Genomic DNA, 16,731 nt, shown 5'->3' on the forward strand with positions numbered 1-16,731 from the left:
GTCTATGGCCATGCTACCCTGAACAAGCCCAATCCTTTCTGATCTTGGAAGCTAAGCAGCGTCGGGCCTGGTTAGTACTTGGGTGGGAGACCACCTAGGAAGACCAGGTACTGTTGGCATAAAAAATAAAAATAAAAAAATAAGGGATTGTAAATGGACAAGGTCCTGGCAATCTGTGAGGTCAACCAAGGTTTGCCTCATCTAAAAAAAAAAAAAACATATATCGAGGTGGGCAAGAAGTTGGCCTTTTTGCAAAAATATAAAAGCAAATCCATCTTTTTTCCTACGTTATTGGCTGGAGTAAGGCTTTCTCTAGATTATTTTGTGCAGATGTGTCCTCAGAGGATGTCTGTGATTCCCTGATGAAAAATGAGGAACATTACCTATTTGCAGAAGGTCAGAGGCCCTTTCTTTGTTACTTCAGATAAGCTGAGGTAACGACAAGTCACACCTAAGCCATCATCAATGATGGAAATATTTTCGCCTTGAAAAGGATATGAACTGGTGGACGTTGACAAAGAAATCAGAATAAACGTGAACACGATGTTCAACCTCAGCAGTAACCAGGGAAACACAAATGAAAGCGACAATGAAATTCCATATTTTTTTTGTCTGCCGAATAGAAACTATTAAAAAGGTGGCTCATACCAAGGTTTGCAAGAGTGTGAAGAATTGGATGCATCGCTGTTGGTGGAAGAGTAGATTGAGACAGACTCTGGGAGTTCAATTTGGATCCATCTGTTAAACTTTAAAATCCATGTGTCCTCCCATCCAGTGATCCTGCTTCTCAGTATCCACCATAGATACTGGTGCACAAAAAGGCATGTAAAATTGTTCCTTTCCCTTAGCTACACATGAGAGTAGCCTGGGGAGCTTTAAAAAATATCAGTGCCCAGGGCCCAGCCTGGACCAGTTAAATCAGAACCTCCAGTGATGGGACCAGGCATTGGTAGATTTTAGGGCCCTCCACGTGACCCTAAAGTATAGCCACAGCTGAGAACCAAGGATGTGCAGTGATGTTCATTGCAGCCGTGTTTGAAACAGAGGAAACTCTGAAACCACCTAAATGTCCATCGGTGTGAAAATAGCTACATAACGCGGTGGTTTATTTGCAGGATGGAATATAACACACTGCGCTCCAAACAGGGAACTCTCCCTTACTATGGCTTCCTATGGCTCCCACACGAGCTGGTTGCTGCTTCTCCATCCTCACCTCCCAGGACTCTCCCCTCGCTCCTCCCAGGGACTCTGTCTTCTTTGAGTAACACACTCCTGCCGCAGGGCCTTTGCACTTGCTGGACCCACCACCTTGCATTTTCTTCCTCCTGAAATCCCCATGTCTCATTTCCCTCTCTCCTTCAGATGCTTGCTCGTGTGTTACCTTAGCAGGGAGCCTACTGCTGACCAGCTTTGCTAAAATAACAACAACCACTGCCCACCCTTCTCCCTTCTGTCCCCTAGTACTTACCACTCCCTGAGAAATTATATATGTATTTATTTTAAAAATGTATCTATGACTTTGTTTAATATTTAATTTATATGTAATGTTTATCGTAGATTTTTAGATCCTATTCATTATAAATTATATATTCAGTATAAACTTATACATTTATATACTATGTATTTTAACATATATATAGTATGTTAATATGTAATCATATATATTTTTATGGTCTGCTTCCTCCTATGGGAATGAAAACTCTGAGAACATTTTCATTTCTGTCGCTGCCCATAATAACAGAACATAACACTTTGAGGCGCTTACTTTGAAGCTAGATGACTGAGGTTTCAATTCAGGTTCTGCGTCGAAGTAGTTGTGTGCCCTTAGGTGCATCTTTTAGCCAATCTGCGCCTCAGTTCTCCATCTACGAAATGGGGATAAAGCAGTACCTATCTCCCAGGGCTGTGAAGATTAAACCGCATAAAGCACAGTGCCCGGCACATGGTTCTGTGTTATTATCACAGCACTTAGAGCAACGCCTGGCATGTAAATATTTATTGAATAAACGAACAAATAAGTTATACACATAACTCACACAAACAGCATGATCCCATTTATGTAAACACACCCACAAGATGAATTTCTAAGTGCCTATTTATGGATTTAAGTGCAGAGGGAAAAAATGCCTGGAAGAGGTACGCCAAATGCTACTAACCCCTTAAGAAGGAGAACGAAATGCTCATGAAGCATTTTGCTGCATCTGTATCATTTGGTTTTTCTGCATGTACCGCCTTTAAAAGAAAGTATGTTTCCAAACACAAGCTGTTTCTCCAAAGTGCTCAGACTCCAAAGGTTGCAGATCTGCTGGTCCACGTCAGCCTTTGTTTAATCAGAGTCACTGCCATGGATGAAGGAAGCTGGGTGAGGCCAGCCCAGCTGGCCGATTTCTCTCTTTCTCACCCTGTCTGTTTGCACCACGCAGAGCCTGAGCAGCCGGCAGTCAGCACCCCCGGCATGGAGGATGGACCTTGTCCACACTCACTCCAAAGGAGTTTCTGAGGAATGGATCCTCGACTTCCGACTGGGAGATCTTTTCCTCCAGGACTCTCCAGAGGCAGGTCCCTGGCAAATGAACTTTAAAAAAAAAAAGTCCAACACTATCAGATCAACCAGAGTCACTGATTTAAAAAAAAAAAAGAAAAAATCAAGTCTCACCGTTTCAGTTTAGCAAAAGCCTTTGCGTCCATTCCTCTGTCCAGAGGCAAGCCTCGGGAAATCTTACTACTTTTAATGGGGGGGTTGGTCGGCGGGGGTGATTCCATGTTAGCGGGAAGAAGGAGGTTCTAGGAAGAGGGATGGATGCTGGCGTTTGCAATGTCAAGTACACATTTGCTGCATGTCTAAAGTGGTCTAATAGAGCTGAATTTGTGCATTTTGTCCTTTTATTTTTACATGCTGTAGCTCCTCTTCAGTCTTCAGTAGCTCCTCCCTCATCAAAGACAAAAACAGAGGCTTTTGTCTTAGTCTCACTTTCCCTAATGGCTCCCCTCCCATGCTTTCATCCACCTTTGGTCAACTTGACCTCGACCTTGACCTCACTTTTCATTCAAACAGATCTGAAAATGTACTTGGTGGTCAATTTTAAGCACACGAGTACTTTCCCCATCCCAGTTTCGGGAATACTCTGGCTGTGTGTATGGAATGTGCTTTTTTCAAACTATTTTTTTTTCTTCTTTTTTAGCAAGTCTCAGGCAAGATCTTTGATTTTCCTGGATGATCTTTGATTCACCTGGAAATGCCACCCATTGTATTTCTCTTCTGTCCAGTGTCAGCCTGTAGGTGTGACTGGACGGGTTTAATGATGCCATTATTCTGCCTGCCACAACACATTAACCCCGTGTTTCATGGAACGCAAGGGGCACCCACCGGTGGCACACAAGATAATTTTTAAGTTGTTTACAGACACACATTGAGTGACACTGAATCACAAGGAATATTTCCCCTTTTCTATTCCAATCCTGATGACGGCAAGGAGAAAGTCTCTGTTTAGTGCTCATGGCTTCTTAATACATTTCTGGTATTTCGCTCTTTTTGCTTCTTGATAAAGAAAGAGCAGACCTCCAGTTCAAAGTCTTCTGTCTGGATAGAATTGAAAGACATGGTTTCGTTTTTGTTGTATTTCTCTCATTAGTTACCTTCCACTTAGGGTTTCCACTTAAGGATTTGATATATCATTTCTGTTCAGATAAACTTACTTGAGAAAAGTGGACTCAAAGAAAATATCAGATGATTAACACAACAGGTGATGTGGATATATGGCAAAAATAACTTCAAGCACTGATACTAGAAACAGTAATAATGAACTTTCTGAAGCAGGAGAAAAGGCAGCTTTTTATAAATGAATGAACAGGAGGCCGAGAGTGAAAACACCTGACTTCCAAAGCATTTTTTTTTTTTTTTTTTTGCCACTAACCAGCTATGCAAATTGTTTTCGGAAAGTTTCTTAGCCTCTCTGTGCCTCGAATTTCTTCATCTGGAAAATGGAGATGAGAACTGCCTACTTACCTCAGTGTTGCTATGAGAATTAATCACCATAATAGCTGTGAATGCCCCTGGAGGGAAATTCTAAGTGCTATACAAATACAAAGCCTTGTTCTTAGATTATGATGAATCTCAGGCATTGTTAAAATCCTAGACCCTAGCAGAAAAAATAAACATTGATGGACATCAGATTCCACCTGTCATTTCACCCACTTGTCCGTCGTGAGCCAGCACTTGTCCCAGGAGGACACTGACTCAGGGCCATGAATTCTCAGCACACAGAGATCCTAACACCATTCCAGTTTATCAGATCCTGACCGCTGTTTCTGACATCTTGGTTGTTGTGTGTTTGTGTTTGGCTCCCTGATCTTTTACCCAAATCAAATGCCAAGTGTTGCTGAGAGACAGAATAAAAATGGTTTTAAGTAAGCCTGTTTACCATGGTGTGAAAACTGTGTTTTCTTGAGGTTCCCAAAGTCCTAGAGACTCTCATAACCAAACTGAGCTCATGGATACCAGCCTCAGCTGATAGGGAAGAACATAGAGAAGTTCGGGGTGGGGCTAGAGAGGCATCAACTTGGAACTAACTTATAGCCTGAAATGCTCTTCTAGGAGGTATTGAATATGTGCTCTTGCTAAAGTCACTAAGTGAGATATCTGAGATCGATCGGGGGTCTGATTTTTGCTGGGCCCCCAGGGCCTGGCAGAGAGCTTTCATCTTGACAAAGTAAGATGCTGGTCTTCTCTGGGGCCTCCTGCAAGGCTGAGATCACCCCCGCTCTACTCCAAAAAGAGTTGACTGACCAAGAGCATCAGCCAGAGGACTCCTTCAGTAGCCAGTGACCAAAAAAAAAAAAAGATACTATGGCTAGAGCAAAAAGTAGAGTTTATTGGCTCATGTAACTGAAAATTCCACAGACAGCTTCAGGCGTGGCTGGATTTTGGTGCTCAGCATTACTAAGAACTCCCAATTTCTCAGCTTCGACTTCCTGAGTTCATTTTGGTTTCATAGGGGCACAATGGCTTCCAGCAGCTTCGGGCTTCATCTTACTAGCTTAGGGATGCCTGTGGAAATAAAGTGTCTCTTCTCTAATAGCTACAGGGGGGGAAAGGGGTAGTTAAATTAAAAATAATGCACAACTGGAACGAGAACCAACCCATCAGAATGGACACCAGCCATTAACGAACAGGTGTAGCTGCCCTTCCGACACAAATCGATGCTGTGGCCGGGGGTGTGTGGCATGTTCTTTAGCCGGGCCTGGGTCACCATGCAGCCAGCGGAACTCAGGGTAAGGCCAGCTCCACTCAAACTTTATGGATTGAGGGTGTGGGAAGGCTGGTTTCCCAAAAGAAAGCCAGAGTGCTTTTACCAGAAGGAGGAGAGACCGATGCTGAGCAGGAAAAAAGAAAAACCACCGTCCGCATTAGGCGTGCTGCTTCCTCCCATGCCCGCCACAGGCGAGATCAAAGTCTTCGAACAGCTTTTCAAACAATCTCCCTGTTCTGTGGTCACTCTTGGTCCATTTCCTCATGCAACCATGATTTACAGAGCACCTGTTCAACCACAGAAACTGGACTAGGCTTTGGAGATTCCAAAATGATAAAGAGAGACCTCCTAGGAAGGGTTCGCAGCCTAGCAGGGGACAAGCACAGACACAATGAGAGGGAGCCACGGGAGAACTAAGACAGCGAGAGGCATGAACAGTGTCATGCGGTCTCGTCGCAGGAGGGAGCACTGGTTATACTCAAGGAGGGAAGCCTCGGGGACCGGATTTCCCTGTCCCACAGCTCCATGCATTGCTAAGACTGACAGTTGCTCCAGCTCTCAATGTCCGCCTGTCTTTGCCCACAAGTTATGGGCAGAAGCAGATGCAGACATAAAATCGCTGGCCTCAGCTCCTATATCAGCAAATTATCTTTGGCCTACATCAGGACAGCTGCATTCAGCAAAACAGTGTTATGCATGTATCTTGATACGTAACTTTATACCTGGGCTTCTAAGTATGAGAAACAGTTTGGGGCCACTGACTACAAAAAAAAAAAAAAATTCTAAGACAGTGTCCACATTCATTGGTTACTATCAATCCTTAAAAAATATTCATGGGCATTGAATATTTGGGCCTGGGGAGGTATGCCTGGGGAGGTACCCTATAAAAACAGGTCTCTAAACCAAGACGCTCTAAATTTTAGTTTTGACAAATACAAAGAGAGGCCTAAGGACTACCTGAGCATCACCCGCCATCCCCAGAGAAGCCTCAGAAAGAAGGAATCCCCTTTCTAATAGAGACTGAGTTATTTACTATTTCTTCCAATTGAGATTTATTTATCGACGGTCAGGAGCGGGAAGTACAGAGCTGCTCTTGTGCATTTTTTGTGTCAGGCATCGGGGTTTCATCTGTGTACCTGACCCAAAGTGCAGATGAGCGGCCAGGTCGAACCTGCAGTGGCCCAGTCACAGCGTGCGTCCCTTTCTGGTCCGAGTGCACGCTTGCCCAGTTCACACTCACGCACTGGTTCACTGAGGCGCTCTGCCATTTAGTCTTCCAAAGCTGTCTGCTCCTGGCACTGTCACCAAGTGTTGATTCTACCAGGTGACACGGAATCCTGTGTACAGGGACTCATTGTGCTTCCAAGGGAGTACATGGACAGGAACTTGTGAAAGGCCAAATCCTGTCACTGTAGAGGTTAACAAATGGCCTGAAGACCAGCATGAAAGAGGCCTTAACACAGATCCCAGCACTCTGGAGGTGAGGTAAATAAATATTTCCTGATACCAAAGCCAGCACCAAAGCTCGTCTAAACAATGACAGCAGCCTTCTCAGAGGTCTCCCTGGGTTATTAGTTTCTGATTGATGCTATAATAAATACTACAAACTCAATGACTTGAAAACAACCCACACTTATTATCTTAGTTTTGGAGGTCAGGAGTCTGCAACCGGTCCTACTGGGCGAAAATCAAGATGCTGGCAGGGCTGCGTTCCTTTCTGGAGGCTCTCAGGGAGGATCTGTTTCCTTGCCTTTTCCAGCTTCCAGAGGCTGCCCACATTCCTTGGCTCCTGGCTCCTCCCATCTTCAAAGTCAGCAATGGCCACCAGAGTCTTTCTCACATCGTAACTCTCTGGTTTTGACACCTTTGTCTCCCTCTTCTCCATTTAAGGACTCTTGTGATTACATTGTGCCCACCCAGGATAATCTCCTTATTATAAAGGCAGTTGCTTAATAACCTTAATCCCACCTGCTACCTTAATTCCCCCCTGGCCTTGTCACCTAACATCTTCACAGGTTCTAGGGATTAATATGAGATATCTTTGAGAGATCATAATTCTGTCTACCACACACTACCTTCACGTTCATCCCCCTACAGCACACAGAGCAGCCCAGGTGATCGCGACACCTGGTGAACTGAATGAACTATGTCATTCCTTTGCTGAAACCCAGCACGCACCCAGTGGCCTCCCACGCAATGAAAACCCAAATGTTTAGCAATGCCCCACAAAGCCCTACATGATCAGACCCCCGGCTGCCTCTCGGATCTCACCTCCTACCATGCCCCGCCCCCACTATGCTGTAACCCAAAGGTGTAAAGATCACTCCTGCCTCAGGGCCTTTGCACGTGCTATTTCCTGTGCCCAGAACACCATTTCCTGGATTTTCCCATGGCTGGCTCTTCCTCTTCCTCTAGGTTCTCAGCTTCTCAGAGAGGGCTGACTTTACCACTCCCCTCCTCCATCTCAGGAGGCCACCCCACCCCCAGTCCCTCAACATCACATCACCCTGCTTTACTTCCTCCGCACCCAGCAAAGGATGGAACACATGTCAGATGCTCTATAAATATTTCTTGAATGAGTAAAAGGCTCTTCTCCCCTGTGCCCTTCCCCAAGCTAATGTCCACTCTTTTGCCACAGAGTTAATGCCTTGTCTTCAGGGAAGCCACCTCTGACATGCCAACCTTTCAGGAACATTACGGTGTCTCTCTGGCATGCTCACACAGCCCTGTAGTTTTACTCCAAGGTCTTATCACAGCGGTCATTAGACATAGTCATCTGTGCGTGACTCGTTTAATGTCCGTCTACCCCAGCAGACGATCAGCCCCTCTGAGAGCAGAAGTCAGATTCATCTCGTTTCACCCCTGTGTTCCTGGTACCTGGTAGATAGAAGGTTTTCAGGAATTATTTGTTGGGTGTTAGAATGAATAAATATATACTGAATAAGGGTAGAACAGCAGGGAGAAATGGAAAGAGAGAACGAAACCAAAAGGTGCTCCATCACCTTGGCCTTATGTTTACATTGATAGCTGGCAGGTTTAAACCTGATTTTTAAAGGAATTGGTTTGAAGTCCTGTCCTGAAATAGTCTCACTTACTTTTTTTATTGCTTATCATGATGATTTTTTAAAAAGGAATTCATAAAAATCCACATACACCCAAAAGTTCAAGAAGATATGGACCCAAATGCAACCTGGCTTGTGAGTGTGGCCTGTCCCCAAGGCCTCCTCTGGGGCTGGGCTGCCCCCTAGTGGAAGCAATGGAGAAAGGCACTTTAGGGTGTCTGAGGAATGGCACATTTACATGCCCTTTATAACACTCTCAGTTTGTGTAACAGGATTCAGAAATGACCTGGAGGAAAAATCACAGAACTTTAATGGAGAAAAGAAGTAACAGTTTCCAGAATAACCATCTTACAATAAAACGGAAAGAGAGCTAATGCTTTTAAAGATCATATTGTGCCCTGCACTGTTGTAAACACTTTGTACCATTTAATCTTCACAAGGACCAACTGAGGATACTATGTTTATTGTCCACTTTGATAAACAAGGAAACTGAGACAGAAGAAGGTTAAGTAACTCGTCCAAGGGCCCATAACCAGAAAGTGGTAGAACCAGGATTTGAACCAGGGGGAGACTGGCTCCAGGGCCTCCATTTCCAACCATGACACTGCTTGCCAGTAGTCATTAGTCTGAAGCACTCAAGTACAGTCTGTTGCTTTTGAACCAGATTTTTGGCTGATTTCCAGGATAATTTTCAGGCTAGATCTCTCTAGCACTTAATTCTGGCCTCAAAAGTCCTCAAAAGCAATATAGATCCAATTATTAACATCTCTGTTCTTTAGAAACACCAGAGGTAGATAAGATAGTAAAATTCTCAGTGACTGTGGAAGACAAAGCTTGGCTCAGTAGGGTTTATACTTCAGCCTCTATATTCTGCAATTCTAAACTTAGGTCTTTTGCCCTCCAAAAGTTGCTTAACCATTTTTTTAAAGTAGGTAACCATAAAAATAAAAACATCATGGCAAACATTATGGCTTGCTAACTACCAAGTATTCTGCTAAGCCCTTAAAATGTACTTTTACTCAACTGTCATCAAAAACCCTAAATATAAACATGCCTATTAATTCGTTTTTGCCTCTGAGGAAGCTGAGGCACAGAAAAGTTCAATTACTCATTCGTTCAAGGTCACACAATTGGACAGTGTTAGGATTTGAGCCCAGTTCGATTCGAAAATCCATGTTCCTAATCGTTATACTTGATTAACTCCCGTAAATCATAAACCAACTCTCACAGTTTAGTTCACAACTAAGAAAAAACAATAAGACTACTTTTTACACATAATAGAATAAAATGACTTAATTGCCTGTTATTCATTTTCCCTAATTAGTCACAAGCTTGACATAAAATTGTGTGGGCTGAACTTCTGGGACAGATTTGCATTAATTACAACACATTTTCTGTTTGGAATCTTATGAGACACTTAAGAAGCTCTGATGCCTTGTCTCTATGTCTAAAATTTGTTTTCAATAATTGATATCCACAGAAGGAAAAACAACTGCATTCCTATTATTTAAGAATACGAGCTAATCTGAGTATGTGATTTAGAACGCTCTTGGTTGCAAGTGACAGAAAACCCAACTGGCATAAACAGTAAGAGAGGATACGAGTTCTCATAATGGGGAAGTTGAGACAGAGGATGAACTTCAAGATTGATTTTCTCCAGCAGATCACAAAGTCAGCAGAGTATGGCTCTGTCTTTCTTTGATTCTCTCAGTTCTGTTCTTCCTTGTGTATAATTCTTTGTCCTCAAACTGGCTTCTCTCATGGGAGGGGGGCCTCAAGCTAAAACTTCCCTCATCAACGTCCTGAGAGAATGAAGGTCTCTCTACCCTCAACCATGAGACAAAAGCCCCATTCTTCATTCTCACCGTAACACTTACTTCATAGGACCAGGCTTGCATCCAGGTTGGCATCGGCCTGGGTTACCTGCCCATCCCTGACACAACTTCTGTAGCAATTAGGATGGGATTGTCCAGTCGGGACCCCCCTCTGGAGTTGCTCAGGAAATATTAGCTCTTATTCATTATTATAAAAAATAAGATTTTTTTTTTGTACCCAGGTGAAGTATAAGTAGAATGACTAATAATAAGAAATGGGTCACCTTGCTCATAAATCAACACATGCATAGCAAAACAATGAGATACCATTTTTACCAGATTAAAAAAAAAAAAACTAGAAATGTAATAATGCTCAGTATTGAAGAGGGTGAACTGGCATCCCAAACATAGTTACTGCAATATTTTTGGAGATAAATTTGACCACTTCTAGCAAAATTTTAAAGGTATATGCTCTTAGATTCTATTGTTAGGAATTATTCTCACTATTTTGCTCAGAAAACTACACTAAGATGTGACTTGCTCAAATTGTATGGCTATCCAATGGCAATGTTACTTGTAAAAGTCCAAAATGAAGAACAAAAATGTCCATCGAAAAAGACTGACTAGACTCTGGCTTCCAGGAACGGTGGAGTAATTATATTGGACTACGTCTCCTGCCTCTAACAGCTACAAACTCGGGATAAAACATTTTTAAATATGGAAGACCTTGAGAACAACCAATAGCAGAAAGGGAAGTTCCTTCAAATGTTCTTTGAAAAAAGGAAATGACCCGTATTTCCCCAGCTTTTCCTTAGAAGGGTCTCCAAGACTACACAGACACAGAAACTAAAGCTCAAGCAGAAAGCAGCAGTCTTACTAGGTTTTGGGCTTCCAGGGTGGCTGGAAGTTGAGGGGAGAAATCCTAGAAAAGACAGAGTCACAGAGAAGGGGCCTCAAAATCTGGATATAAACTCCCCTCAAACCCGTGGCTGACTTCTAAACTGTCCATGTGCAGCTCGTCAGGAAATAATAGCAGCAGAAAAATTACAGGAACGAGCGGAGATTTCAGTAGCTGCTCAGTGCTGGGGAAGCAGAGTTTGGAGTTCAAGTTCTACCACATTAGAGGAGCCTGGTAACCCCTGAGTCTTTCTGTTGAAACCCCAGAGGACTCACACGTTAGTAATAAAGACCACATCCAAGGACTCAAGTCTAAAAGGTGAAAAATCGAAACAGACCCACTCAAAACGAGCCTAAAACCATGCTTCCACAGAATAAAGATCGTCACCAGTAATTTAACTGTTAGTTAAAACAAAACCCAACACTTTTCTGAAGATAAAGAACCCAGAGTCTCTGCAATACATTGTCAACAAAGTCCAGTATCAAATTAAAAATCACTAAATGTGCGAAGAAGCAGGAAAGCGTTATTGCCACGAGAAAAAATAGTTAATAGAAACCGACGCAAAGATAATGCAAGTACTGAAGTGGGCGAATGCTTTAAAATAAATACAGTAATATTGTGATAAATATAGTAAAGAACTTAGATAAAATGATTAATATAATGAGTAAAGAGATGGAGAATTTCAGGACAGATATCAAAACTAAGAAAAACTGAAATCCTGGAACTGAGAATTATAAATTCTGAATTTTTTTGTATGGGATTAGCAGCATATTGCACAGTGCAGAAGAAAAGATTGGTGAACTTGAAGATAAATCAATAAAAATCTTTCAAACTGAAGTAGAGCAAGAAAAAATGTTTAAAAGCATAGAGTTTCGCAGGCATGTAGGACAGTATCAAGCATTTGCCATATGTGCAATTAGAGTCCTAAAATTAAAGAGAGAGAGAGAACGAGACTGTAGCATTAAAAAACTAAAATTTTTCCAAATATTATTGAAAATATTAGCCTACATATTTAAGAAGTTCAAAAAACCCTAATACAGATAAATTCTAGTTAAAGACACCTAAGCAAACTGCTAGAAACCAAAGATAAAGAAAAATATATACAAAAAGCAGCCAGAGGAAAAAAGATACATTACATACATGGAAACTATGGAAAAATAAGTAACTTCTCATCAGAAACAAAAGAATACAGAATACAGTGGAATGACAACTTTAAAATGCTGAACGTAAAAAAAAAAAAACAAAAAACTGTCAAGCTCCAGTGAAATAAAGACATTTCCAGCTAAACAAAAGCTTAGAGAGTTGGTTGCCAGCACATCTACAATACAAGAAATACTAAAGGAAGTCCTTTGGGATGAAGGGAAATTAAACCAGATGGAAACTAGTATCTCTAGGGGAAAAAAATAAAAACTACTGGAAATGTTAAATGTGTGAATAAATAAAAGCACTATAATTCTCATCAAAATCTCAATAGGACTATATGCAGAAATTGATAAACTGAGTCTAAAATTTACACGCAAGAAGAGCTGAATCAATTTTGAAAAAGAAGAAAGTTGAAGGACTCAAACAGCCTGACTTCAAGATTTACTATCAAGTTACAGTTATCAATAAAGTGTGATACTGGTGATAAGACAGACACACAGATGAATGGAATAAAACAGAGTCCAAAAATAGACCTGCGCATATACGGTCAAGTGATTTCTGTGAAAGGTGCAAAAGGAATTCAATAGAGAAAGAATAGTGTTTTCAACAGAGGATGCTGGGACGATTTGGCATCCATATGCCAAAAATTAAACCTCGACCCATACCTTGCACCATATGTATAAACCGACTCAAAACAGAGCATAGATCTAAATGTAAAACCTAAGATGATAAAACTTCTGAAGAAATTTAAGAGGTTGTGGAGAACCTGGAACCGCTGTGCCAGGTTCGGTGGGAATAGAAACTGATGCATTAGGAAAATGGTATGGTAATTCCACAAAAAATTAAAAACAGACTTACCATATGACACGGGAACACCACTTCTGAGTATATTTCAAAAAAAAAACTGAAAGCAGGGCTCAGAGATATTTGTACACCCATGGTCATAGCAGCATTATTTACCATCAACAGCCAAACAGTGGAAGCAATCCTAGTGCCCATGGATGGATGAATGAATAAAGATACAGTGTACACACATAACAGAATATTATTCAGCCTTAAAAAGGAAATTCTGACACATGCTACAACATGGATGAGCCTTGAGGGCATTATGCTAACGAAATAAGCCTGTCTGGAAAGAATAAATACTGTGATTCCACTCCTATGAAATACCTAGAGTAGTTAAATTCGTAGAGACAGGAAGTAGAATAGTAGTTGCCAGGGGCTTCAGGGAAGGGGGAATAGGGAGTTATCATTTAACAGGAAAATAGTTTCAGTTTTGCAGGATGCGAAGAGCTCTGGAGCTGGCTGGTGGCGATGGTCGCACAACAATGTGCACATATTTAATGCCGCTGAACTACGCACACAGAAATGGTTAAATGGTAAATTTTATGTTATGTATATGTGCTGATCGTGTTTTTTATTTTCTACATTTTATGACGCTTTGACATACGTAAAGTGGGGACAATAATAGAATGCACCTCTTAGGGCTTCTTGAGGATTAAATAGGTTAAAACAAGGAAAATGCTTAGGACAGTGCCAGGTATACAATAAGCACTCTACATCTGCAGCCATTTAAAAAATGAGGGAGATCTATATGTGCTGACATGGAAAGATATATATGAAGGGGGACAAAGTCTCAATTGTATCAATTTCTTAAAGGACAGAGATATAAGCAAATATTTTTTCTGGAAAAAGTTATACAATTATAATAAACCATGCCCTGAAAAAGTATTATAAGAAACTCTCAACAGGTTCTTTTGGGGGAAAGGAAATAGGGATCTAGGATAAGGTGTGAGAGAGACTTTCGTTTTTTATTCAATATCTCCTGTACTACCTGAAGTTTTTCCCATGTTCATTCATACCTAAAACTACAGACATTTAATTTTTTGGAAGAGTTTGGGAATATTTCTCATTGCTCTTTATTGCCACCTAGGGGATAATGAAGGCATTGCCTGACAGGATCATTATCATTGGGGTTAACCTTATTTGCTATTTTAATAATTGATCCTGCCTTCTTGATTTAGATTCTTACACCAAGCAATTTGTGGCTTCAAACTTTCATATTTAATAAGTTTTGTAATAGTTAGAAAGATGGCTCCACAGTTATAAAAAAATCATAGATGTTAAAACACAAAACAAAAACAAATCACCTGGCTGATCTTCAGAGTGGCTAACTTTGTATTTATTACCTGGATCAGCCTGACCCACTGGCTTGGCCTAAATAATCTCACCCTTTACCCAATGATCTGACCACAATTTCTACATTTCTACATTAGCCTGGCTGCCTGCTAATGTAGTTTGAATACTGGTTCCATGACTTCTCAGCTGTGTGACCTTGAGCAAGTCACTTCACCTCTCTGAGCTTTGGTTCCTTCATCTATAAAATGTAAGTGATAATAATAGTAGATCCCTCATAGGATTCTCAGGGGGATTACAAGTTGATATAACAAGCACAATGCCAGGCACATAATAGGGCTTGATAAACAAATTTCACTGTTAATATCTAGTCTTCAAATCTCAAATTCTCACTTCCTCCAGGAAGCCTTCCTTGACCTCCTGACTAGGTCACATCCCTTTTACTCAGTTACATTTCTCCTTTCTAGTATTTGTCATAGATGACTGTTAGATGATTGTTTGGTTCACACATCTCTTCCCTGCTAGATCATAAGTACTAGGAGCATGGAGCATGAGTCTGGTTTTGTCCATCATTCTATCCCTGGTTCTACGACAGTGCCTCGCAGAGAGCAGTTGTGCCATATATAATTATTGATAAAGAAATGATTTAATGAAGTTAGAAATCTGAAGACATCTATAAAATTAAATGTTAACTAGAACAAGTGTCATGAACTGGTTAGGTTCTGATGGGCTGAGTGACCTGTGTTGGGGGTAGAGGGTCATCCTGCAAGACAGTGTGCATAAAATGAATTGGGAAAAAGATAAACTATACACCTTTGTTTTTTTGTTTTTGTTTTTGTTTTTGAAGTGAGGCGAGGGCCATTGCTAGTCCTGTGGCATTATTTGCACAACTTAGAAAAAGGCAACCATTCCTCCAGCAAGTGGGACCTACTTGCCTCCTCCAGTAGGCACCCCTGTGGCAGGCACACCCACACAGCCCCAGTTATTGTGCTGTTTCATTCGTTGAAAACCATAGAATGCATCCACAGGGTATCAGTTATCATATCCGAGCAGAAGTTTTGAAACTTTCTCATGCATGAAAGCATCTGCATACTCAGATTAGGGGTGCATAGCTCGTGCGTTCTTCCTTATCTCTCAATTTGTTTGGGAGAGAATCCAAAACTCAACATCTTCATGTCCAAGGCTTCCTAACTATTGTGAGCAAGAAAAACAGCTCAGAGAAAGTATACTGGGTTATCTGCTGGTCTGGCTTGAGTCCCTTCTAGGCTTCTGTAGAATCCCTTGCCTACCTGTATTATTGCCTTTCTGCAAGTCTGTTTCCACCTCTATGGATCCTTTTCAGGCTGAAACCATGTCTTATTTTGTCTTTTAAAAAGTATTTTTAAATTACAAAAGTAGTACATCCTTGAAGTAGAAAAATGTTCAAAAGTTTATTTTTCAAATAAACTAAAAAGTGAAAGTTTCCTTTCTACTCCTTTTTCCAATCCCACTCCCTTTCCCAGAGGGGACCATTATTAATAGCATGTTGTACATCTTTCCAGAACTTTCCATTTGCAAGCATAACAATGCCAATAAAAGTACTAATGTTTATTGAATGTTTACTAAGAGTCAGGTACTCTGTGAGGCACTTTTTGTACATGTTCTCAATTAATTTGCAAAACGAGCCTATAAGGTATGTTTTATTTGTATTCCTCATTTCACGAAAGAGGAAACCAAAGTGACAGTTACTAAGTGGTAAAGCCAGAATATGAACCCACGCAGGCTGACTTCAGAGCTCATGCTCTTAACTTCTATTGTTCTACCCTTGTTTGGGAATTTGGAATGTCACAGACACTTGTTATTATTACCCCTGTAATTCTTTCCTCCTTTTTAAAGGCTGCTCAGTATTCCATACATTGAATGTGTTTAATTCATTAAGTCATTCTTCTACTGACAATCTTTTTAGGATGTGCAGCTTTCATTTCCTTATTTCATCAAATCTAAGATTCCACTGACTATAAAACACACCGAGTTTCAGAGAGATTAAAATGTTCGTCTCAGAATTAATGTATTATGGCATTAAAGATAATGCTGCAAATGAACTTGCTTGCATATAATTTTCACATGTGTATTTCTGTAAAAGGTTCCTATAAGTAAAAATTGTACACCAATATGAAGGTGTATTTTTCTTAGGCATTTGTGTCTCCTATTTACTTAGCACAATGTCTGGCACTTTGTAAGTACTAAATGTTTGTTTGTTCAGTGGACAAAATGCATAACCAGGCCCAGAAAATACGAATCATTTTGAGATACACGCAAAAACAAAAAATAAAATTTTACACACAACAAGAACACCATGACAGAGACTGACAGTGAGAAGATTTGAATATTTTAGTACATGTTTACACATTTCTTGCTGAAGCACTGGCCACAGTAAACAGCAAGCATTA

The 16,731-nt window shown here is 41.0% G+C and overlaps 1 pseudogene; it reads left to right on the forward strand.

Annotated features, from left to right (window-relative positions):
• On the forward strand, positions 1 to 119 carry LOC120606927 (uncharacterized; annotated as a pseudogene).
• The last annotated feature ends 16,612 nt before the right edge of the window (positions 120 to 16,731 follow it).

This window comes from Pteropus medius, unplaced genomic scaffold, assembly GCF_902729225.1.
Source record: "Pteropus medius unplaced genomic scaffold, Ma_sr-lr_union100, whole genome shotgun sequence".
NCBI classification, from domain to species: domain Eukaryota; kingdom Metazoa; phylum Chordata; class Mammalia; order Chiroptera; family Pteropodidae; genus Pteropus; species Pteropus medius.